The 24446-nt window shown below is 46.4% G+C and overlaps 11 non-coding genes across 11 annotated transcripts; all 11 read left to right on the forward strand.

Moving 5' to 3' along the window:
* Nucleotides 1-664: 664 nt before the first annotated feature.
* Nucleotides 665-855, forward strand: LOC130325727 (U2 spliceosomal RNA). Its single transcript, XR_008870487.1, has one exon. It is a non-coding gene; the product is annotated as a U2 spliceosomal RNA (small nuclear RNA).
* A 2084-nt stretch (nucleotides 856-2939) lies between these two features.
* Nucleotides 2940-3130, forward strand: LOC130325738 (U2 spliceosomal RNA). The gene has a single exon (XR_008870497.1). It is a non-coding gene; the product is annotated as a U2 spliceosomal RNA (small nuclear RNA).
* A 2104-nt stretch (nucleotides 3131-5234) lies between these two features.
* Nucleotides 5235-5425, forward strand: LOC130325739 (U2 spliceosomal RNA). The gene has a single exon (XR_008870498.1). It is a non-coding gene; the product is annotated as a U2 spliceosomal RNA (small nuclear RNA).
* Nucleotides 5426-7515: 2090 nt separating this feature from the next.
* Nucleotides 7516-7706, forward strand: LOC130325740 (U2 spliceosomal RNA). The gene has a single exon (XR_008870499.1). It is a non-coding gene; the product is annotated as a U2 spliceosomal RNA (small nuclear RNA).
* A 2094-nt stretch (nucleotides 7707-9800) lies between these two features.
* LOC130325741 (U2 spliceosomal RNA) lies at nucleotides 9801-9991 on the forward strand. Its single transcript, XR_008870500.1, has one exon. It is a non-coding gene; the product is annotated as a U2 spliceosomal RNA (small nuclear RNA).
* Nucleotides 9992-12069: 2078 nt separating this feature from the next.
* On the forward strand, nucleotides 12070-12260 carry LOC130325728 (U2 spliceosomal RNA). The gene has a single exon (XR_008870488.1). It is a non-coding gene; the product is annotated as a U2 spliceosomal RNA (small nuclear RNA).
* A 2077-nt stretch (nucleotides 12261-14337) lies between these two features.
* Nucleotides 14338-14528, forward strand: LOC130325729 (U2 spliceosomal RNA). The gene has a single exon (XR_008870489.1). It is a non-coding gene; the product is annotated as a U2 spliceosomal RNA (small nuclear RNA).
* Nucleotides 14529-16603: 2075 nt separating this feature from the next.
* LOC130325730 (U2 spliceosomal RNA) lies at nucleotides 16604-16794 on the forward strand. The gene has a single exon (XR_008870490.1). It is a non-coding gene; the product is annotated as a U2 spliceosomal RNA (small nuclear RNA).
* A 2083-nt stretch (nucleotides 16795-18877) lies between these two features.
* LOC130325731 (U2 spliceosomal RNA) lies at nucleotides 18878-19068 on the forward strand. Its single transcript, XR_008870491.1, has one exon. It is a non-coding gene; the product is annotated as a U2 spliceosomal RNA (small nuclear RNA).
* A 2098-nt stretch (nucleotides 19069-21166) lies between these two features.
* Nucleotides 21167-21357, forward strand: LOC130325732 (U2 spliceosomal RNA). Its single transcript, XR_008870492.1, has one exon. It is a non-coding gene; the product is annotated as a U2 spliceosomal RNA (small nuclear RNA).
* Nucleotides 21358-23445: 2088 nt separating this feature from the next.
* LOC130325733 (U2 spliceosomal RNA) lies at nucleotides 23446-23636 on the forward strand. The gene has a single exon (XR_008870493.1). It is a non-coding gene; the product is annotated as a U2 spliceosomal RNA (small nuclear RNA).
* The last annotated feature ends 810 nt before the right edge of the window (nucleotides 23637-24446 follow it).

Below are 24446 nucleotides of genomic sequence, written 5' to 3' on the forward strand. Positions count from 1 at the left end.
GGAGATTGTTGCATCCATCTTGAACCCTCAGAACTACAGTGCTATGATGTCACTCACTTCCACAGGCCTTGCAGAGTGTAAACAACAACAACCCAGCTTTGTTGTGTATGTAACCAAAGGGATTTGTGATGTCACCTAGAACCTTCACAGCAGCGACAGCTTTATGAGGAGCATCAGCACTGCTCTGCCTGAGCAGAACCATCACCGCCATAGGTTGTCAAATAACCCGGATTTAACCCACACAGGTAAGTCCAATGGGGTGCAGGCATGTCCTCTATGCTTACAGCTTCCCGTGGGTGTTGGTTTGATACCGTTTGGGGACAGCCAAGGAGGCATCTGCAGGCAACAAAGGTAGGTGTGTGCTTGTGTGTGTGTTTCCTATGCAGATCCTAAGCCCAGTGTCACATGCAAGTAGGAGGAGTAAGAAGGGTTCCTGGCAAATCCGGGTTATGGATTGCATTTAAAAAGGCCCCGTGGGAGTGCAATGGGCCCCTGTCTTGCTGCTTAGCAATAATGGTATGGGTTTAGGTTCTGCTGTGTGTACTGGTGGTTGACTGCCCCCCAGCCCAGAGTGTGCATGGAAAATTGTCTGGCAGCCTCCCTGACAGCAAGCAGTGATAGTGCCCATGAAGGGGACCTTGTTGGGCCCGCCCCTTTCACGGTTATCGCTTCTCGGCCTTTTGGCTAAGATCAAGTGTAGTATCTGTTCTTATCAGTTTAATATCTGATACGTCCCCTATCTGGGGACCATATATTAAATGGATTTTTGAGAACGGGGGCCGATTTCGAAGCTTGCTTCCGTCGCCCTATGCATTGACCCGATATGGCAGTATCTTCGGGTACAGTGCACCACCCCCTTACAGGGTTAAAAAGAAAGATTCCTACTTTCATTGCTACCTGCTTGCTGGCTAGCCAGCTAGCCAGCCCTGTGGGCCTTGCTGCTGCTGCAGCCAAAAAACAAAAGGTGGTGCTGCTGCTGCTTCTGCTGCTTCTGCTTCTGCTTGTGTCTGGCCCCTGTTGGAGCGTCCAGGCACAGGACTTCTGCTGCTGCTGACTAAATGGCCTCCTTAATTGGATCATTTGAGTAGCCAGCACACCTGTGCAGGTAGGGCATGACATGATAGGCAGCTGCCTTGATAGCGGGTGGGTGCTGAATGTTCCTAATTGACAAAATAAGATTAATGCTTATGAAGAAATATAAAATCTCATCCCTTCCCCAATATCGCGCCACACCCCTACCCCTTAATTCCCTGGTTGAACGTGATGGACATATGTCTTTTTTCGACCGTACTAACTATGTAACTATGTAACATAACATGGGGGGGGGGGTCTCCTGGCTGTTCACACAGGTGTGTCATTGCTGTACATTGACCATGCATTGCTTCTGTGGTATTGCAAAGGCAAAGACAAATGCTTCCAGCCATCCATTGCACTAATGGATTGGTCATCAGCTGGCTGTCTATGTCCCGCATCAATATAGACCAAAGTACAGAGGGTTAGGCTATGCTATTGTGCACCTACCTGATGCATCAGAAGGTGCGAGGCCCTTGCTAAATTCTGTGCACAGACTTTGAGATCTATGCTTTAGACTGTATCTAAACCTGCTCCAACATGGACTGACATTCTGGCCTACTTTCAGCCGATGCGACTTGTCTGTCGCTGAACAGTCGCTTTTTATGTATTCAGCACCTATGTATAATGTTGTAAAAATGCTCTAGAAGCTAAAGTCGCAGAAATGTCACACATATTTGGCCTGCAACTTTCTGTGCGACAAATTCAGACAGGAAAAATCAGTATAAATCCTTAGAAAATTATCCCCCAGTGTCTCCATCTGCTGGCGGTATTGAATAAGCATTGCTGCACTGATGGGGTATGCATTAGACGAAAAAAAAGAAGAAAAAGAAGAATAATACGCCCAGAAAAGAGGCGAAAAGGAGAAAAACGTAAAAAAACGTGAAAAAAAAGTAAGAGGAAGAGAAGGGAAAAAAAGGTGGAAATGGGTTTAAAAGTGATTTCGGCGGAGAAATATATATATATATATATATATATATATATATATATATATATGCGCACACACACACATAGATATAAACGTATTCTCCGTTGAAATATTGCAGCCGCTGCTGTGTCCAGGCCCAGGAGCCTTAGCACTGTGCTGTGATGTCACTCAATACCACTGACATCACTAGGTGTAAACAACATCTCTCCTTTGCTGTGTATGTGACTATGGAGCTGTTTGGTGATGTCGTCTATTACGGCCTTCATAGAAGCAACAGGAGATTGTTGCATCCATCTTGAACCCTCAGAACTACAGTGCTATGATGTCACTCACTTCCACAGGCCTTGCAGAGTGTAAACAACAACAACCCAGCTTTGTTGTGTATGTAACCAAAGGGATTTGTGATGTCACCTAGAACCTTCACAGCAGCGACAGCTTTATGAGGAGCATCAGCACTGCTCTGCCTGAGCAGAACCATCACCGCCATAGGTTGTCAAATAACCCGGATTTAACCCACACAGGTAAGTCCAATGGGGTGCAGGCATGTCCTCTATGCTTACAGCTTCCCGTGGGTGTTGGTTTGATACCGTTTGGGGACAGCCAAGGAGGCATCTGCAGGCAACAAAGGTAGGTGTGTGCTTGTGTGTGTGTTTCCTATGCAGATCCTAAGCCCAGTGTCACATGCAAGTAGGAGGAGTAAGAAGGGTTCCTGGCAAATCCGGGTTATGGATTGCATTTAAAAAGGCCCCGTGGGAGTGCAATGGGCCCCTGTCTTGCTGCTTAGCAATAATGGTATGGGTTTAGGTTCTGCTGTGTGTACTGGTGGTTGACTGCCCCCCAGCCCAGAGTGTGCATGGAAAATTGTCTGGCAGCCTCCCTGACAGCAAGCAGTGATAGTGCCCATGAAGGGGACCTTGTTGGGCCCGCCCCTTTCACGGTTATCGCTTCTCGGCCTTTTGGCTAAGATCAAGTGTAGTATCTGTTCTTATCAGTTTAATATCTGATACGTCCCCTATCTGGGGACCATATATTAAATGGATTTTTGAGAACGGGGGCCGATTTCGAAGCTTGCTTCCGTCGCCCTATGCATTGACCCGATATGGCAGTATCTTCGGGTACAGTGCACCACCCCCTTACAGGGTTAAAAAGAAAGATTCCTACTTTCATTGCTACCTGCTTGATGGCTAGCCAGCTAGCCAGCCCTGTGGGCCTTGCTGCTGCTGCAGCCAAAAAACAAAAGGTGGTGCTGCTGCTGCTTCTGCTGCTTCTGCTTCTGCTTGTGTCTGGCCCCTGTTGGAGCGTCCAGGCACAGGACTTCTGCTGCTGCTGACTAAATGGCCTCCTTAATTGGATCATTTGAGTAGCCAGCACACCTGTGCAGGTAGGGCATGACATGATAGGCAGCTGCCTTGATAGCGGGTGGGTGCTGAATGTTCCTAATTGACAAAATAAGATTAATGCTTATGAAGAAATATAAAATCTCATCCCTTCCCCAATATCGCGCCACACCCCTACCCCTTAATTCCCTGGTTGAACGTGATGGACATATGTCTTTTTTCGACCGTACTAACTATGTAACTATGTAACATAACATGGGGGGGGGGGGGGGGGGGGGGGGTACTCCTGGCTGTTCACACAGGTGTGTCATTGCTGTACATTGACCATGCATTGCTTCTGTGGTATTGCAAAGGCAAAGACAAATGCTTCCAGCCATCCATTGCACTAATGGATTGGTCATCAGCTGGCTGTCTATGTCCCACATCAATATAGACCAAAGTACAGAGGGTTAGGCTATGCTATTGTGCACCTACCTGATGCATCAGAAGGTGCGAGGCCCTTGCTAAATTCTGTGCACAGACTTTGAGATCTATGCTTTAGACTGTATCTAAACCTGCTCCAACATGGACTGACATTCTGGCCTACTTTCAGCCGATGCGACTTGTCTGTCGCTGAACAGTCGCTTTTTATGTATTCAGCACCTATGTATAATGTTGTAAAAATGCTCTAGAAGCTAAAGTCGCAGAAATGTCACACATATTTGGCCTGCAACTTTCTGTGCGACAAATTCAGACAGGAAAAATCAGTATAAATCCTTAGAAAATTATCCCCCAGTGTCTCCATCTGCTGGCGGTATTGAATAAGCATTGCTGCACTGATGGGGTATGCATTAGACGAAAAAAAAGAAGAAAAAGAAGAATAATACGCCCAGAAAAGAGGCGAAAAGGAGAAAAACGTAAAAAAACGTGAAAAAAAAGTAAGAGGAAGAGAAGGGAAAAAAAGGTGGAAATGGGTTTAAAAGTGATTTCGGTGGAGAAATATATATATATATATATATATATATATATATATATATATATATATATGCGCACACACACACATAGATATAAACGTATTCTCCGTTGAGATATTGCAGCCGCTGCTGTGTCCAGGCCCAGGAGCCTTAGCACTGTGCTGTGATGTCACTCAATACCACTGACATCACTAGGTGTAAACAACATCTCTCCTTTGCTGTGTATGTGACTATGGAGCTGTTTGGTGATGTCGTCTATTACGGCCTTCATAGAAGCAACAGGAGATTGTTGCATCCATCTTGAACCCTCAGAACTACAGTGCTATGATGTCACTCACTTCCACAGGCCTTGCAGAGTGTAAACAACAACAACCCAGCTTTGTTGTGTATGTAACCAAAGGGATTTGTGATGTCACCTAGAACCTTCACAGCAGCGACAGCTTTATGAGGAGCATCAGCACTGCTCTGCCTGAGCAGAACCATCACCGCCATAGGTTGTCAAATAACCCGGATTTAACCCACACAGGTAAGTCCAATGGGGTGCAGGCATGTCCTCTATGCTTACAGCTTCCCGTGGGTGTTGGTTTGATACCGTTTGGGGACAGCCAAGGAGGCATCTGCAGGCAACAAAGGTAGGTGTGTGCTTGTGTGTGTGTTTCCTATGCAGATCCTAAGCCCAGTGTCACATGCAAGTAGGAGGAGTAAGAAGGGTTCCTGGCAAATCCGGGTTATGGATTGCATTTAAAAAGGCCCCGTGGGAGTGCAATGGGCCCCTGTCTTGCTGCTTAGCAATAATGGTATGGGTTTAGGTTCTGCTGTGTGTACTGGTGGTTGACTGCCCCCCAGCCCAGAGTGTGCATGGAAAATTGTCTGGCAGCCTCCCTGACAGCAAGCAGTGATAGTGCCCATGAAGGGGACCTTGTTGGCCCCGCCCCTTTCACGGTTATCGCTTCTCGGCCTTTTGGCTAAGATCAAGTGTAGTATCTGTTCTTATCAGTTTAATATCTGATACGTCCCCTATCTGGGGACCATATATTAAATGGATTTTTGAGAACGGGGGCCGATTTCGAAGCTTGCTTCCGTCGCCCTATGCATTGACCCGATATGGCAGTATCTTCGGGTACAGTGCACCACCCCCTTACAGGGTTAAAAAGAAAGATTCCTACTTTCATTGCTACCTGCTTGCTGGCTAGCCAGCTAGCCAGCCCTGTGGGCCTTGCTGCTGCTGCAGCCAAAAAACAAAAGGTGGTGCTGCTGCTGCTTCTGCTGCTTCTGCTTCTGCTTGTGTCTGGCCCCTGTTGGAGCGTCCAGGCACAGGACTTCTGCTGCTGCTGACTAAATGGCCTCCTTAATTGGATCATTTGAGTAGCCAGCACACCTGTGCAGGTAGGGCATGACATGATAGGCAGCTGCCTTGATAGCGGGTGGGTGCTGAATGTTCCTAATTGACAAAATAAGATTAATGCTTATGAAGAAATATAAAATCTCATCCCTTCCCCAATATCGCGCCACACCCCTACCCCTTAATTCCCTGGTTGAACGTGATGGACATATGTCTTTTTTCGACCGTACTAACTATGTAACTATGTAACATAACATGGGGGGGGGGGGGGGGGTCTCCTGGCTGTTCACACAGGTGTGTCATTGCTGTACATTGACCATGCATTGCTTCTGTGGTATTGCAAAGGCAAAGACAAATGCTTCCAGCCATCCATTGCACTAATGGATTGGTCATCAGCTGGCTGTCTATGTCCCGCATCAATATAGACCAAAGTACAGAGGGTTAGGCTATGCTATTGTGCACCTACCTGATGCATCAGAAGGTGCGAGGCCCTTGCTAAATTCTGTGCACAGACTTTGAGATCTATGCTTTAGACTGTATCTAAACCTGCTCCAACATGGACTGACATTCTGGCCTACTTTCAGCCGATGCGACTTGTCTGTCGCTGAACAGTCGCTTTTTATGTATTCAGCACCTATGTATAATGTTGTAAAAATGCTCTAGAAGCTAAAGTCGCAGAAATGTCACACATATTTGGCCTGCAACTTTCTGTGCGACAAATTCAGACAGGAAAAATCAGTATAAATCCTTAGAAAATTATCCCCCAGTGTCTCCATCTGCTGGCGGTATTGAATAAGCATTGCTGCACTGATGGGGTATGCATTAGACGAAAAAAAAGAAGAAAAAGAAGAATAATACGCCCAGAAAAGAGGCGAAAAGGAGAAAAACGTAAAAAAACGTGAAAAAAAAGTAAGAGGAAGAGAAGGGAAAAAAAGGTGGAAATGGGTTTAAAAGTGATTTCGGCGGAGAAATATATATATATATATATATATATATATATATATATATATATGCGCACACACACACATAGATATAAACGTATTCTCCGTTGAGATATTGCAGCCGCTGCTGTGTCCAGGCCCAGGAGCCTTAGCACTGTGCTGTGATGTCACTCAATACCACTGACATCACTAGGTGTAAACAACATCTCTCCTTTGCTGTGTATGTGACTATGGAGCTGTTTGGTGATGTCGTCTATTACGGCCTTCATAGAAGCAACAGGAGATTGTTGCATCCATCTTGAACCCTCAGAACTACAGTGCTATGATGTCACTCACTTCCACAGGCCTTGCAGAGTGTAAACAACAACAACCCAGCTTTGTTGTGTATGTAACCAAAGGGATTTGTGATGTCACCTAGAACCTTCACAGCAGCGACAGCTTTATGAGGAGCATCAGCACTGCTCTGCCTGAGCAGAACCATCACCGCCATAGGTTGTCAAATAACCCGGATTTAACCCACACAGGTAAGTCCAATGGGGTGCAGGCATGTCCTCTATGCTTACAGCTTCCCGTGGGTGTTGGTTTGATACCGTTTGGGGACAGCCAAGGAGGCATCTGCAGGCAACAAAGGTAGGTGTGTGCTTGTGTGTGTGTTTCCTATGCAGATCCTAAGCCCAGTGTCACATGCAAGTAGGAGGAGTAAGAAGGGTTCCTGGCAAATCCGGGTTATGGATTGCATTTAAAAAGGCCCCGTGGGAGTGCAATGGGCCCCTGTCTTGCTGCTTAGCAATAATGGTATGGGTTTAGGTTCTGCTGTGTGTACTGGTGGTAGACTGCCCCCCAGCCCAGAGTGTGCATGGAAAATTGTCTGGCAGCCTCCCTGACAGCAAGCAGTGATAGTGCCCATGAAGGGGACCTTGTTGGGCCCGCCCCTTTCACGGTTATCGCTTCTCGGCCTTTTGGCTAAGATCAAGTGTAGTATCTGTTCTTATCAGTTTAATATCTGATACGTCCCCTATCTGGGGACCATATATTAAATGGATTTTTGAGAACGGGGGCCGATTTCGAAGCTTGCTTCCGTCGCCCTATGCATTGACCCGATATGGCAGTATCTTCGGGTACAGTGCACCACCCCCTTACAGGGTTAAAAAGAAAGATTCCTACTTTCATTGCTACCTGCTTGCTGGCTAGCCAGCTAGCCAGCCCTGTGGGCCTTGCTGCTGCTGCAGCCAAAAAACAAAAGGTGGTGCTGCTGCTGCTTCTGCTGCTTCTGCTTCTGCTTGTGTCTGGCCCCTGTTGGAGCGTCCAGGCACAGGACTTCTGCTGCTGCTGACTAAATGGCCTCCTTAATTGGATCATTTGAGTAGCCAGCACACCTGTGCAGGTAGGGCATGACATGATAGGCAGCTGCCTTGATAGCGGGTGGGTGCTGAATGTTCCTAATTGACAAAATAAGATTAATGCTTATGAAGAAATATAAAATCTCATCCCTTCCCCAATATCGCGCCACACCCCTACCCCTTAATTCCCTGGTTGAACGTGATGGACATATGTCTTTTTTCGACCGTACTAACTATGTAACTATGTAACATAACATGGGGGGGGGGGGGGGGGGGTCTCCTGGCTGTTCACACAGGTGTGTCATTGCTGTACATTGACCATGCATTGCTTCTGTGGTATTGCAAAGGCAAAGACAAATGCTTCCAGCCATCCATTGCACTAATGGATTGGTCATCAGCTGGCTGTCTATGTCCCGCATCAATATAGACCAAAGTACAGAGGGTTAGGCTATGCTATTGTGCACCTACCTGATGCATCAGAAGGTGCGAGGCCCTTGCTAAATTCTGTGCACAGACTTTGAGATCTATGCTTTAGACTGTATCTAAACCTGCTCCAACATGGACTGACATTCTGGCCTACTTTCAGCCGATGCGACTTGTCTGTCGCTGAACAGTCGCTTTTTATGTATTCAGCACCTATGTATAATGTTGTAAAAATGCTCTAGAAGCTAAAGTCGCAGAAATGTCACACATATTTGGCCTGCAACTTTCTGTGCGACAAATTCAGACAGGAAAAATCAGTATAAATCCTTAGAAAATTATCCCCCAGTGTCTCCATCTGCTGGCGGTATTGAATAAGCATTGCTGCACTGATGGGGTATGCATTAGACGAAAAAAAAGAAGAAAAAGAAGAATAATACGCCCAGAAAAGAGGCGAAAAGGAGAAAAACGTAAAAAAACGTGAAAAAAAAGTAAGAGGAAGAGAAGGGAAAAAAAGGTGGAAATGGGTTTAAAAGTGATTTCGGCGGAGAAATATATATATATATATATATATATATATATATATATATATATATGCGCACACACACACATAGATATAAACGTATTCTCCGTTGAGATATTGCAGCCGCTGCTGTGTCCAGGCCCAGGAGCCTTAGCACTGTGCTGTGATGTCACTCAATACCACTGACATCACTAGGTGTAAACAACATCTCTCCTTTGCTGTGTATGTGACTATGGAGCTGTTTGGTGATGTCGTCTATTACGGCCTTCATAGAAGCAACAGGAGATTGTTGCATCCATCTTGAACCCTCAGAACTACAGTGCTATGATGTCACTCACTTCCACAGGCCTTGCAGAGTGTAAACAACAACAACCCAGCTTTGTTGTGTATGTAACCAAAGGGATTTGTGATGTCACCTAGAACCTTCACAGCAGCGACAGCTTTATGAGGAGCATCAGCACTGCTCTGCCTGAGCAGAACCATCACCGCCATAGGTTGTCAAATAACCCGGATTTAACCCACACAGGTAAGTCCAATGGGGTGCAGGCATGTCCTCTATGCTTACAGCTTCCCGTGGGTGTTGGTTTGATACCGTTTGGGGACAGCCAAGGAGGCATCTGCAGGCAACAAAGGTAGGTGTGTGCTTGTGTGTGTGTTTCCTATGCAGATCCTAAGCCCAGTGTCACATGCAAGTAGGAGGAGTAAGAAGGGTTCCTGGCAAATCCGGGTTATGGATTGCATTTAAAAAGGCCCCGTGGGAGTGCAATGGGCCCCTGTCTTGCTGCTTAGCAATAATGGTATGGGTTTAGGTTCTGCTGTGTGTACTGGTGGTTGACTGCCCCCCAGCCCAGAGTGTGCATGGAAAATTGTCTGGCAGCCTCCCTGACAGCAAGCAGTGATAGTGCCCATGAAGGGGACCTTGTTGGGCCCGCCCCTTTCACGGTTATCGCTTCTCGGCCTTTTGGCTAAGATCAAGTGTAGTATCTGTTCTTATCAGTTTAATATCTGATACGTCCCCTATCTGGGGACCATATATTAAATGGATTTTTGAGAACGGGGGCCGATTTCGAAGCTTGCTTCCGTCGCCCTATGCATTGACCCGATATGGCAGTATCTTCGGGTACAGTGCACCACCCCCTTACAGGGTTAAAAAGAAAGATTCCTACTTTCATTGCTACCTGCTTGCTGGCTAGCCAGCTAGCCAGCCCTGTGGGCCTTGCTGCTGCTGCAGCCAAAAAACAAAAGGTGGTGCTGCTGCTGCTTCTGCTGCTTCTGCTTCTGCTTGTGTCTGGCCCCTGTTGGAGCGTCCAGGCACAGGACTTCTGCTGCTGCTGACTAAATGGCCTCCTTAATTGGATCATTTGAGTAGCCAGCACACCTGTGCAGGTAGGGCATGACATGATAGGCAGCTACCTTGATAGCGGGTGGGTGCTGAATGTTCCTAATTGACAAAATAAGATTAATGCTTATGAAGAAATATAAAATCTCATCCCTTCCCCAATATCGCGCCACACCCCTACCCCTTAATTCCCTGGTTGAACGTGATGGACATATGTCTTTTTTCGACCGTACTAACTATGTAACTATGTAACATAACATGGGGGGGGGGGGGTCTCCTGGCTGTTCACACAGGTGTGTCATTGCTGTACATTGACCATGCATTGCTTCTGTGGTATTGCAAAGGCAAAGACAAATGCTTCCAGCCATCCATTGCACTAATGGATTGGTCATCAGCTGGCTGTCTATGTCCCGCATCAATATAGACCAAAGTACAGAGGGTTAGGCTATGCTATTGTGCACCTACCTGATGCATCAGAAGGTGCGAGGCCCTTGCTAAATTCTGTGCACAGACTTTGAGATCTATGCTTTAGACTGTATCTAAACCTGCTCCAACATGGACTGACATTCTGGCCTACTTTCAGCCGATGCGACTTGTCTGTCGCTGAACAGTCGCTTTTTATGTATTCAGCACCTATGTATAATGTTGTAAAAATGCTCTAGAAGCTAAAGTCGCAGAAATGTCACACATATTTGGCCTGCAACTTTCTGTGCGACAAATTCAGACAGGAAAAATCAGTATAAATCCTTAGAAAATTATCCCCCAGTGTCTCCATCTGCTGGCGGTATTGAATAAGCATTGCTGCACTGATGGGGTATGCATTAGACGAAAAAAAAGAAGAAAAAGAAGAATAATACGCCCAGAAAAGAGGCGAAAAGGAGAAAAACGTAAAAAAACGTGAAAAAAAAGTAAGAGGAAGAGAAGGGAAAAAAAGGTGGAAATGGGTTTAAAAGTGATTTCGGCGGAGATATATATATATATATATATATATATATATATATATGCGCACACACACACATAGATATAAACGTATTCTCCGTTGAGATATTGCAGCCGCTGCTGTGTCCAGGCCCAGGAGCCTTAGCACTGTGCTGTGATGTCACTCAATACCACTGACATCACTAGGTGTAAACAACATCTCTCCTTTGCTGTGTATGTGACTATGGAGCTGTTTGGTGATGTCGTCTATTACGGCCTTCATAGAAGCAACAGGAGATTGTTGCATCCATCTTGAACCCTCAGAACTACAGTGCTATGATGTCACTCACTTCCACAGGCCTTGCAGAGTGTAAACAACAACAACCCAGCTTTGTTGTGTATGTAACCAAAGGGATTTGTGATGTCACCTAGAACCTTCACAGCAGCGACAGCTTTATGAGGAGCATCAGCACTGCTCTGCCTGAGCAGAACCATCACCGCCATAGGTTGTCAAATAACCCGGATTTAACCCACACAGGTAAGTCCAATGGGGTGCAGGCATGTCCTCTATGCTTACAGCTTCCCGTGGGTGTTGGTTTGATACCGTTTGGGGACAGCCAAGGAGGCATCTGCAGGCAACAAAGGTAGGTGTGTGCTTGTGTGTGTGTTTCCTATGCAGATCCTAAGCCCAGTGTCACATGCAAGTAGGAGGAGTAAGAAGGGTTCCTGGCAAATCCGGGTTATGGATTGCATTTAAAAAGGCCCCGTGGGAGTGCAATGGGCCCCTGTCTTGCTGCTTAGCAATAATGGTATGGGTTTAGGTTCTGCTGTGTGTACTGGTGGTTGACTGCCCCCCAGCCCAGAGTGTGCATGGAAAATTGTCTGGCAGCCTCCCTGACAGCAAGCAGTGATAGTGCCCATGAAGGGGACCTTGTTGGGCCCGCCCCTTTCACGGTTATCGCTTCTCGGCCTTTTGGCTAAGATCAAGTGTAGTATCTGTTCTTATCAGTTTAATATCTGATACGTCCCCTATCTGGGGACCATATATTAAATGGATTTTTGAGAACGGGGGCCGATTTCGAAGCTTGCTTCCGTCGCCCTATGCATTGACCCGATATGGCAGTATCTTCGGGTACAGTGCACCACCCCCTTACAGGGTTAAAAAGAAAGATTCCTACTTTCATTGCTACCTGCTTGCTGGCTAGCCAGCTAGCCAGCCCTGTGGGCCTTGCTGCTGCTGCAGCCAAAAAACAAAAGGTGGTGCTGCTGTTGCTTCTGCTGCTTCTGCTTCTGCTTGTGTCTGGCCCCTGTTGGAGCGTCCAGGCACAGGACTTCTGCTGCTGCTGACTAAATGGCCTCCTTAATTGGATCATTTGAGTAGCCAGCACACCTGTGCAGGTAGGGTATGACATGATAGGCAGCTGCCTTGATAGCGGGTGGGTGCTGAATGTTCCTAATTGACAAAATAAGATTAATGCTTATGAAGAAATATAAAATCTCATCCCTTCCCCAATATCGCGCCACACCCCTACCCCTTAATTCCCTGGTTGAACGTGATGGACATATGTCTTTTTTCGACCGTACTAACTATGTAACTATGTAACATAACATGGGGGGGGTCTCCTGGCTGTTCACACAGGTGTGTCATTGCTGTACATTGACCATGCATTGCTTCTGTGGTATTGCAAAGGCAAAGACAAATGCTTCCAGCCATCCATTGCACTAATGGATTGGTCATCAGCTGGCTGTCTATGTCCCGCATCAATATAGACCAAAGTACAGAGGGTTAGGCTATGCTATTGTGCACCTACCTGATGCATCAGAAGGTGCGAGGCCCTTGCTAAATTCTGTGCACAGACTTTGAGATCTATGCTTTAGACTGTATCTAAACCTGCTCCAACATGGACTGACATTCTGGCCTACTTTCAGCCAATGCGACTTGTCTGTCGCTGAACAGTCGCTTTTTATGTATTCAGCACCTATGTATAATGTTGTAAAAATGCTCTAGAAGCTAAAGTCGCAGAAATGTCACACATATTTGGCCTGCAACTTTCTGTGCGACAAATTCAGACAGGAAAAATCAGTATAAATCCTTAGAAAATTATCCCCCAGTGTCTCCATCTGCTGGCGGTATTGAATAAGCATTGCTGCACTGATGGGGTATGCATTAGACGAAAAAAAAGAAGAAAAAGAAGAATAATACGCCCAGAAAAGAGGCGAAAAGGAGAAAAACGTAAAAAAACGTGAAAAAAAAGTAAGAGGAAGAGAAGGGAAAAAAAGGTGGAAATGGGTTTAAAAGTGATTTCGGCGGAGAAATATATATATATATATATATATATATATATATATATATGCACACACACACACATAGATATAAACGTATTCTCCGTTGAGATATTGCAGCCGCTGCTGTGTCCAGGCCCAGGAGCCTTAGCACTGTGCTGTGATGTCACTCAATACCACTGACATCACTAGGTGTAAACAACATCTCTCCTTTGCTGTGTATGTGACTATGGAGCTGTTTGGTGATGTCGTCTATTACGGCCTTCATAGAAGCAACAGGAGATTGTTGCATCCATCTTGAACCCTCAGAACTACAGTGCTATGATGTCACTCACTTCCACAGGCCTTGCAGAGTGTAAACAACAACAACCCAGCTTTGTTGTGTATGTAACCAAAGGGATTTGTGATGTCACCTAGAACCTTCACAGCAGCGACAGCTTTATGAGGAGCATCAGCACTGCTCTGCCTGAGCAGAACCATCACCGCCATAGGTTGTCAAATAACCCGGATTTAACCCACACAGGTAAGTCCAATGGGGTGCAGGCATGTCCTCTATGCTTACAGCTTCCCGTGGGTGTTGGTTTGATACCGTTTGGGGACAGCCAAGGAGGCATCTGCAGGCAACAAAGGTAGGTGTGTGCTTGTGTGTGTGTTTCCTATGCAGATCCTAAGCCCAGTGTCACATGCAAGTAGGAGGAGTAAGAAGGGTTCCTGGCAAATCCGGGTTATGGATTGCATTTAAAAAGGCCCCGTGGGAGTGCAATGGGCCCCTGTCTTGCTGCTTAGCAATAATGGTATGGGTTTAGGTTCTGCTGTGTGTACTGGTGGTTGACTGCCCCCCAGCCCAGAGTGTGCATGGAAAATTGTCTGGCAGCCTCCCTGACAGCAAGCAGTGATAGTGCCCATGAAGGGGACCTTGTTGGGCCCGCCCCTTTCACGGTTATCGCTTCTCGGCCTTTTGGCTAAGATCAAGTGTAGTATCTGTTCTTATCAGTTTAATATCTGATACGTCCCCTATCTGGGGACCATATATTAAATGGATTTTTGAGAACGGGGGCCGATTTCGAAGCTTGCTTCCGTCGCCCTATGCATTGACCCGATATGGCAGTATCTTCGGGTACAGTGCACCACCCCCTTACAGGGTTAAAAAGAAAGATTCCTACTTTCATTGCTACCTGCTTGCTGGCTAGCCAGCTAGCCAGCCCTGTGGGCCTTGCTGCTGCTGCAGCCAAAAAACAAAAGGTGGTGCTGCTGTTGCTTCTGCTGCTTCTGCTTCTGCTTGTGTCTGGCCCCTGTTGGAGCGTCCAGGCACAGGACTTCTGCTGCTGCTGACTAAATGGCCTCCTTAATTGGATCATTTGAGTAGCCAGCACACCTGTGCAGGTAGGGCATGACATGATAGGCAGCTGCCTTGATAGCGGGTGGGTGCTGAATGTTCCTAATTGACAAAATAAGATTAATGCTTATGAAGAAATATAAAATCTCATCCCTTCCCCAATATCGCGCCACACCCCTACCCCTTAATTCCCTGGTTGAACGTGATGGACATATGTCTTTTTTCGACCGTACTAACTATGTAACTATGTAACATAACATGGGGGGGGTCTCCTGGCTGTTCACACAGGTGTGTCATTGCTGTACATTGACCATGCATTGCTTCTGTGGTATTGCAAAGGCAAAGACAAATGCTTCCAGCCATCCATTGCACTAATGGATTGGTCATCAGCTGGCTGTCTATGTCCCGCATCAATATAGACCAAAGTACAGAGGGTTAGGCTATGCTATTGTGCACCTACCTGATGCATCAGAAGGTGCGAGGCCCTTGCTAAATTCTGTGCACAGACTTTGAGATCTATGCTTTAGACTGTATCTAAACCTGCTCCAACATGGACTGACATTCTGGCCTACTTTCAGCCGATGCGACTTGTCTGTCGCTGAACAGTCGCTTTTTATGTATTCAGCACCTATGTATAATGTTGTAAAAATGCTCTAGAAGCTAAAGTCGCAGAAATGTCACACATATTTGGCCTGCAACTTTCTGTGCGACAAATTCAGACAGGAAAAATCAGTATAAATCCTTAGAAAATTATCCCCCAGTGTCTCCATCTGCTGGCGGTATTGAATAAGCATTGCTGCACTGATGGGGTATGCATTAGACGAAAAAAAAGAAGAAAAAGAAGAATAATACGCCCAGAAAAGAGGCGAAAAGGAGAAAAACGTAAAAAAACGTGAAAAAAAAGTAAGAGGAAGAGAAGGGAAAAAAAGGTGGAAATGGGTTTAAAAGTGATTTTGGCGGAGAAATATATATATATATATATATATATATATATATATATGCGCACACACACACATAGATATAAACGTATTCTCCGTTGAGATATTGCAGCCGCTGCTGTGTCCAGGCCCAGGAGCCTTAGCACTGTGCTGTGATGTCACTCAATACCACTGACATCACTAGGTGTAAACAACATCTCTCCTTTGCTGTGTATGTGACTATGGAGCTGTTTGGTGATGTCGTCTATTACGGCCTTCATAGAAGCAACAGGAGATTGTTGCATCCATCTTGAACCCTCAGAACTACAGTGCTATGATGTCACTCACTTCCACAGGCCTTGCAGAGTGTAAACAACAACAACCCAGCTTTGTTGTGTATGTAACCAAAGGGATTTGTGATGTCACCTAGAACCTTCACAGCAGCGACAGCTTTATGAGGAGCATCAGCACTGCTCTGCCTGAGCAGAACCATCACCGCCATAGGTTGTCAAATAACCCGGATTTAACCCACACAGGTAAGTCCAATGGGGTGCAGGCATGTCCTCTATGCTTACAGCTTCCCGTGGGTGTTGGTTTGATACCGTTTGGGGACAGCCAAGGAGGCATCTGCAGGCAACAAAGGTAGGTGTGTGCTTGTGTGTGTGTTTCCTATGCAGATCCTAAGCCCAGTGTCACATGCAAGTAGGAGGAGTAAGAAGGGTTCCTGGCAAATCCGGGTTATGGATTGCATTTAAAAAGGCCCCGTGGGAGTGCAATGGGCCCCTGTCTTGCTGCTTAGCAATAATGGTATGGGTTTAGGTTCTGCTGTGTGTACTGGTGGTTGACTGCCCCCCAGCCCAGAGTGTGCATGGAAAATTGTCTGGCAGCCTCCCTGACAGCAAGCAGTGATAGTGCCCATGAAGGGGACCTTGTTGGGCCCGCCCCTTTCACGGTTATCGCTTCTCGGCCTTTTGGCTAAGATCAAGTGTAGTATCTGTTCTTATCAGTTTAATATCTGATACGTCCCCTATCTGGGGACCATATATTAAATGGATTTTTGAGAACGGGGGCCGATTTCGAAGCTTGCTTCCGTCGCCCTATGCATTGACCCGATATGGCAGTATCTTCGGGTACAGTGCACCACCCCCTTACAGGGTTAAAAAGAAAGATTCCTACTTTCATTGCTACCTGCTTGCTGGCTAGCCAGCTAGCCAGCCCTGTGGGCCTTGCTGCTGCTGCAGCCAAAAAACAAAAGGTGCTGCTTCTGCTGCTTCTGCTTCTGCTTGTGTCTGGCCCCTGTTGGAGCGTCCAGGCACAGGACTTCTGCTGCTGCTGACTAAATGGCCTCCTTAATTGGATCATTTGAGTAGCCAGCACACCTGTGCAGGTAGGGCATGACATGATAGGCAGCTGCCTTGATAGCGGGTGGGTGCTGAATGTTCCTAATTGACAAAATAAGATTAATGCTTATGAAGAAATATAAAATCTCATCCCTTCCCCAATATCGCGCCACACCCCTACCCCTTAATTCCCTGGTTGAACGTGATGGACATATGTCTTTTTTCGACCGTACTAACTATGTAACTATGTAACATAACATGGGGGGGGGGGGGGGGGGGGGTCTCCTGGCTGTTCACACAGGTGTGTCATTGCTGTACATTGACCATGCATTGCTTCTGTGGTATTGCAAAGGCAAAGACAAATGCTTCCAGCCATCCATTGCACTAATGGATTGGTCATCAGCTGGCTGTCTATGTCCCGCATCAATATAGACCAAAGTACAGAGGGTTAGGCTATGCTATTGTGCACCTACCTGATGCATCAGAAGGTGCGAGGCCCTTGCTAAATTCTGTGCACAGACTTTGAGATCTATGCTTTAGACTGTATCTAAACCTGCTCCAACATGGACTGACATTCTGGCCTACTTTCAGCCGATGCGACTTGTCTGTCGCTGAACAGTCGCTTTTTATGTATTCAGCACCTATGTATAATGTTGTAAAAATGCTCTAGAAGCTAAAGTCGCAGAAATGTCACACATATTTGGCCTGCAACTTTCTGTGCGACAAATTCAGACAGGAAAAATCAGTATAAATCCTTAGAAAATTATCCCCCAGTGTCTCCATCTGCTGGCGGTATTGAATAAGCATTGCTGCACTGATGGGGTATGCATTAGACGAAAAAAAAGAAGAAAAAGAAGAATAATACGCCCAGAAAAGAGGCGAAAAGGAGAAAAACGTAAAAAAACGTGAAAAAAAAGTAAGAGGAAGAGAAGGGAAAAAAAGGTGGAAATGGGTTTAAAAGTGATTTCGGCGGAGAAATATATATATATATATATATATATATATATATATATATATGCGCACACACACACATAGATATAAACGTATTCTCCGTTGAGATATTGCAGCCGCTGCTGTGTCCAGGCCCAGGAGCCTTAGCACTGTGCTGTGATGTCACTCAATACCACTGACATCACTAGGTGTAAACAACATCTCTCCTTTGCTGTGTATGTGACTATGGAGCTGTTTGGTGATGTCGTCTATTACGGCCTTCATAGAAGCAACAGGAGATTGTTGCATCCATCTTGAACCCTCAGAACTACAGTGCTATGATGTCACTCACTTCCACAGGCCTTGCAGAGTGTAAACAACAACAACCCAGCTTTGTTGTGTATGTAACCAAAGGGATTTGTGATGTCACCTAGAACCTTCACAGCAGCGACAGCTTTATGAGGAGCATCAGCACTGCTCTGCCTGAGCAGAACCATCACCGCCATAGGTTGTCAAATAACCCGGATTTAACCCACACAGGTAAGTCCAATGGGGTGCAGGCATGTCCTCTATGCTTACAGCTTCCCGTGGGTGTTGGTTTGATACCGTTTGGGGACAGCCAAGGAGGCATCTGCAGGCAACAAAGGTAGGTGTGTGCTTGTGTGTGTGTTTCCTATGCAGATCCTAAGCCCAGTGTCACATGCAAGTAGGAGGAGTAAGAAGGGTTCCTGGCAAATCCGGGTTATGGATTGCATTTAAAAAGGCCCCGTGGGAGTGCAATGGGCCCCTGTCTTGCTGCTTAGCAATAATGGTATGGGTTTAGGTTCTGCTGTGTGTACTGGTGGTTGACTGCCCCCCAGCCCAGAGTGTGCATGGAAAATTGTCTGGCAGCCTCCCTGACAGCAAGCAGTGATAGTGCCCATGAAGGGGACCTTGTTGGGCCCGCCCCTTTCACGGTTATCGCTTCTCGGCCTTTTGGCTAAGATCAAGTGTAGTATCTGTTCTTATCAGTTTAATATCTGATACGTCCCCTATCTGGGGACCATATATTAAATGGATTTTTGAGAACGGGGGCCGATTTCGAAGCTTGCTTCCGTCGCCCTATGCATTGACCCGATATGGCAGTATCTTCGGGTACAGTGCACCACCCCCTTACAGGGTTAAAAAGAAAGATTCCTACTTTCATTGCTACCTGCTTGCTGGCTAGCCAGCTAGCCAGCCCTGTGGGCCTTGCTGCTGCTGCAGCCAAAAAACAAAAGGTGGTGCTGCTGCTGCTTCTGCTGCTTCTGCTTCTGCTTGTGTCTGGCCCCTGTTGGAGCGTCCAGGCACAGGACTTCTGTTGCTGCTGACTAAATGGCCTCCTTAATTGGATCATTTGAGTAGCCAGCACACCTGTGCAGGTAGGGCATGACATGATAGGCAGCTGCCTTGATAGCGGGTGGGTGCTGAATGTTCCTAATTGACAAAATAAGATTAATGCTTATGAAGAAATATAAAATCTCATCCCTTCCCCAATATCGCGCCACACCCCTACCCCTTAATTCCCTGGTTGAACGTGATGGACATATGTCTTTTTTCGACCGTACTAACTATGTAACTATGTAACATAACATGGGGGGGGGGGGGGGGGGGTCTCCTGGCTGTTCACACAGGTGTGTCATTGCTGTACATTGACCATGCATTGCTTCTGTGGTATTGCAAAGGCAAAGACAAATGCTTCCAGCCATCCATTGCACTAATGGATTGGTCATCAGCTGGCTGTCTATGTCCCGCATCAATATAGACCAAAGTACAGAGGGTTAGGCTATGCTATTGTGCACCTACCTGATGCATCAGAAGGTGCGAGGCCCTTGCTAAATTCTGTGCACAGACTTTGAGATCTATGCTTTAGACTGTATCTAAACCTGCTCCAACATGGACTGACATTCTGGCCTACTTTCAGCCGATGCGACTTGTCTGTCGCTGAACAGTCGCTTTTTATGTATTCAGCACCTATGTATAATGTTGTAAAAATGCTCTAGAAGCTAAAGTCGCAGAAATGTCACACATATTTGGCCTGCAACTTTCTGTGCGACAAATTCAGACAGGAAAAATCAGTATAAATCCTTAGAAAATTATCCCCCAGTGTCTCCATCTGCTGGCGGTATTGAATAAGCATTGCTGCACTGATGGGGTATGCATTAGACGAAAAAAAAGAAGAAAAAGAAGAATAATACGCCCAGAAAAGAGGCGAAAAGGAGAAAAACGTAAAAAAACGTGAAAAAAAAGTAAGAGGAAGAGAAGGGAAAAAAAGGTGGAAATGGGTTTAAAAGTGATTTCGGCGGAGAAATATATATATATATATATATATATATATATATATATATATATATATATGCGCACACACACACATAGATATAAACGTATTCTCCGTTGAGATATTGCAGCCGCTGCTGTGTCCAGGCCCAGGAGCCTTAGCACTGTGCTGTGATGTCACTCAATACCACTGACATCACTAGGTGTAAACAACATCTCTCCTTTGCTGTGTATGTGACTATGGAGCTGTTTGGTGATGTCGTCTATTACGGCCTTCATAGAAGCAACAGGAGATTGTTGCATCCATCTTGAACCCTCAGAACTACAGTGCTATGATGTCACTCACTTCCACAGGCCTTGCAGAGTGTAAACAACAACAACCCAGCTTTGTTGTGTATGTAACCAAAGGGATTTGTGATGTCACCTAGAACCTTCACAGCAGCGACAGCTTTATGAGGAGCATCAGCACTGCTCTGCCTGAGCAGAACCATCACCGCCATAGGTTGTCAAATAACCCGGATTTAACCCACACAGGTAAGTCCAATGGGGTGCAGGCATGTCCTCTATGCTTACAGCTTCCCGTGGGTGTTGGTTTGATACCGTTTGGGGACAGCCAAGGAGGCATCTGCAGGCAACAAAGGTAGGTGTGTGCTTGTGTGTGTGTTTCCTATGCAGATCCTAAGCCCAGTGTCACATGCAAGTAGGAGGAGTAAGAAGGGTTCCTGGCAAATCCGGGTTATGGATTGCATTTAAAAAGGCCCCGTGGGAGTGCAATGGGCCCCTGTCTTGCTGCTTAGCAATAATGGTATGGGTTTAGGTTCTGCTGTGTGTACTGGTGGTTGACTGCCCCCCAGCCCAGAGTGTGCATGGAAAATTGTCTGGCAGCCTCCCTGACAGCAAGCAGTGATAGTGCCCATGAAGGGGACCTTGTTGGGCCCGCCCCTTTCACGGTTATCGCTTCTCGGCCTTTTGGCTAAGATCAAGTGTAGTATCTGTTCTTATCAGTTTAATATCTGATACGTCCCCTATCTGGGGACCATATATTAAATGGATTTTTGAGAACGGGGGCCGATTTCGAAGCTTGCTTCCGTCGCCCTATGCATTGACCCGATATGGCAGTATCTTCGGGTACAGTGCACCACCCCCTTACAGGGTTAAAAAGAAAGATTCCTACTTTCATTGCTACCTGCTTGCTGGCTAGCCAGCTAGCCAGCCCTGTGGGCCTTGCTGCTGCTGCAGCCAAAAAACAAAAGGTGGTGCTGCTGCTGCTTCTGCTGCTTCTGCTTCTGCTTGTGTCTGGCCCCTGTTGGAGCGTCCAGGCACAGGACTTCTGCTGCTGCTGACTAAATGGCCTCCTTAATTGGATCATTTGAGTAGCCAGCACACCTGTGCAGGTAGGGCATGACATGATAGGCAGCTGCCTTGATAGCGGGTGGGTGCTGAATGTTCCTAATTGACAAAATAAGATTAATGCTTATGAAGAAATATAAAATCTCATCCCTTCCCCAATATCGCGCCACACCCCTACCCCTTAATTCCCTGGTTGAACGTGATGGACATATGTCTTTTTTCGACCGTACTAACTATGTAACTATGTAACATAACATGGGGGGGGGGGGGGGGGGGTCTCCTGGCTGTTCACACAGGTGTGTCATTGCTGTACATTGACCATGCATTGCTTCTGTGGTATTGCAAAGGCAAAGACAAATGCTTCCAGCCATCCATTGCACTAATGGATTGGTCATCAGCTGGCTGTCTATGTCCCGCATCAATATAGACCAAAGTACAGAGGGTTAGGCTATGCTATTGTGCACCTACCTGATGCATCAGAAGGTGCGAGGCCCTTGCTAAATTCTGTGCACAGACTTTGAGATCTATGCTTTAGACTGTATCTAAACCTGCTCCAACATGGACTGACATTCTGGCCTACTTTCAGCCGATGCGACTTGTCTGTCGCTGAACAGTCGCTTTTTATGTATTCAGCACCTATGTATAATGTTGTAAAAATGCTCTAGAAGCTAAAGTCGCAGAAATGTCACACATATTTGGCCTGCAACTTTCTGTGCGACAAATTCAGACAGGAAAAATCAGTATAAATCCTTAGAAAATTATCCCCCAGTGTCTCCATCTGCTGGCGGTATTGAATAAGCATTGCTGCACTGATGGGGTATGCATTAGACGAAAAAAAAGAAGAAAAAGAAGAATAATACGCCCAGAAAAGAGGCGAAAAGGAGAAAAACGTAAAAAAACGTGAAAAAAAAGTAAGAGGAAGAGAAGGGAAAAAAAGGTGGAAATGGGTTTAAAAGTGATTTCGGCGGAGAAATATATATATATATATATATATATATATATATATATATGCGCACACACACACATAGATATAAACGTATTCTCCGTTGAGATATTGCAGCCGCTGCTGTGTCCAGGCCCAGGAGCCTTAGCACTGTGCTGTGATGTCACTCAATACCACTGACATCACTAGGTGTAAACAACATCTCTCCTTTGCTGTGTATGTGACTATGGAGCTGTTTGGTGATGTCGTCTATTACGGCCTTCATAGAAGCAACAGGAGATTGTTGCATCCATCTTGAACCCTCAGAACTACAGTGCTATGATGTCACTCACTTCCACAGGCCTTGCAGAGTGTAAACAACAACAACCCAGCTTTGTTGTGTATGTAACCAAAGGGATTTGTGATGTCACCTAGAACCTTCACAGCAGCGACAGCTTTATGAGGAGCATCAGCACTGCTCTGCCTGAGCAGAACCATCACCGCCATAGGTTGTCAAATAACCCGGATTTAACCCACACAGGTAAGTCCAATGGGGTGCAGGCATGTCCTCTATGCTTACAGCTTCCCGTGGGTGTTGGTTTGATACCGTTTGGGGACAGCCAAGGAGGCATCTGCAGGCAACAAAGGTAGGTGTGTGCTTGTGTGTGTGTTTCCTATGCAGATCCTAAGCCCAGTGTCACATGCAAGTAGGAGGAGTAAGAAGGGTTCCTGGCAAATCCGGGTTATGGATTGCATTTAAAAAGGCCCCGTGGGAGTGCAATGGGCCCCTGTCTTGCTGCTTAGCAATAATGGTATGGGTTTAGGTTCTGCTGTGTGTACTGGTGGTTGACTGCCCCCCAGCCCAGAGTGTGCATGGAAAATTGTCTGGCAGCCTCCCTGACAGCAAGCAGTGATAGTGCCCATGAAGGGGACCTTGTTGGGCCCGCCCCTTTCACGGTTATCGCTTCTCGGCCTTTTGGCTAAGATCAAGTGTAGTATCTGTTCTTATCAGTTTAATATCTGATACGTCCCCTATCTGGGGACCATATATTAAATGGATTTTTGAGAACGGGGGCCGATTTCGAAGCTTGCTTCCGTCGCCCTATGCATTGACCCGATATGGCAGTATCTTCGGGTACAGTGCACCACCCCCTTACAGGGTTAAAAAGAAAGATTCCTACTTTCATTGCTACCTGCTTGCTGGCTAGCCAGCTAGCCAGCCCTGTGGGCCTTGCTGCTGCTGCAGCCAAAAAACAAAAGGTGCTGCTGCTGCTGCTTCTGCTGCTTCTGCTTCTGCTTGTGTCTGGCCCCTGTTGGAGCGTCCAGGCACAGGACTTCTGCTGCTGCTGACTAAATGGCCTCCTTAATTGGATCATTTGAGTAGCCAGCACACCTGTGCAGGTAGGGCATGACATGATAGGCAGCTGCCTTGATAGCGGGTGGGTGCTGAATGTTCCTAATTGACAAAATAAGATTAATGCTTATGAAGAAATATAAAATCTCATCCCTTCCCCAATATCGCGCCACACCCCTACCCCTTAATTCCCTGGTTGAACGTGATGGACATATGTCTTTTTTCGACCGTACTAACTATGTAACTATGTAACATAACATGGGGGGGGGGGGGGGGGTCTCCTGGCTGTTCACACAGGTGTGTCATTGCTGTACATTGACCATGCATTGCTTCTGTGGTATTGCAAAGGCAAAGACAAATGCTTCCAGCCATCCATTGCACTAATGGATTGGTCATCAGCTGGCTGTCTATGTCCCGCATCAATATAGACCAAAGTACAGAGGGTTAGGCTATGCTATTGTGCACCTACCTGATGCATCAGAAGGTGCGAGGCCCTTGCTAAATTCTGTGCACAGACTTTGAGATCTATGCTTTAGACTGTATCTAAACCTGCTCCAACATGGACTGACATTCTGGCCTACTTTCAGCCGATGCGACTTGTCTGTCG

The sequence above is a fragment of the Hyla sarda genome, unplaced genomic scaffold, assembly GCF_029499605.1.
Source record: "Hyla sarda isolate aHylSar1 unplaced genomic scaffold, aHylSar1.hap1 scaffold_2745, whole genome shotgun sequence".
Classification (NCBI taxonomy): Eukaryota; Metazoa; Chordata; class Amphibia; order Anura; family Hylidae; genus Hyla; species Hyla sarda.